Genomic DNA, 858 nt, shown 5'->3' on the forward strand with positions numbered 1-858 from the left:
ACAAATAAAACTGCCTTGCCTTGCCTTGCCTTGTACAGATCGACGCCCCGACGAGTCCTCTGCATCCTCTGATGTGATTGCACCGGGTCCTCCACCCCCTACTTCAGCTTTCGCCTGCCAGCTCCTCGTCCTTGGCCCTCCTCCTCTCAAAAGCTTCCTCCATCCGATCTTCCCAGGGAAAAGTCAACACCAGCAGGACCACTTGCCTTGTTATTTCTGACACCAGGACAATGTCTGGCCTGAGCGTGGTCACTGCGATGTTTTCTGGTAATTTGAGCTGTCTCCATAGGTTGACCTTCAGCCTCCAATCCTGTGCTTTTGCGAGCAACCTTGACGACTTCTTCAACTTCCTTTAAAGTTGGCTCCGGAAAGTCTGATATAAGGGGGGCTTGTGGGGCTTGTGGGGCGGGGAGTTTCTGGGTGCTGTGGGGTGACTCCTAGCTGGGCTCCTCCTGCGTCTCACCAGGTACTGGACCTGTGCGTTGCACCACCTGCTTCCCCATCAAGCATTTCATTTTGGCCTGGTATAATACTAACTTAAAGAAATTAAAGATATTCATATAGGATGTGGCCATTCAATGACTTTGGTTCTAATAATAATGCCATAGGCAGACATTAGGCACTGCACAGTCTCCAGATCTGTCATTTATTTGGGTATTGTCCTTGTGGCAAGGACCAGACTCACAGACTTACGTTTACCATTAGTTTGACTTTGACCATTCAAACTTATCACATTGCCTTCAGATCTTCAATACCAGAGAGGGAAGTGGTTGGCGGCACAGAGTTAGGGATATTCACAGTTCATAAAGAATAAAAAGAGTGTAATTACACTGGTCCAATTGAATACGGCCACGCATC

This window comes from Etheostoma spectabile, chromosome 17 (genome assembly GCF_008692095.1).
Source record: "Etheostoma spectabile isolate EspeVRDwgs_2016 chromosome 17, UIUC_Espe_1.0, whole genome shotgun sequence".
In the NCBI taxonomy this organism is placed as follows: domain Eukaryota; kingdom Metazoa; phylum Chordata; class Actinopteri; order Perciformes; family Percidae; genus Etheostoma; species Etheostoma spectabile.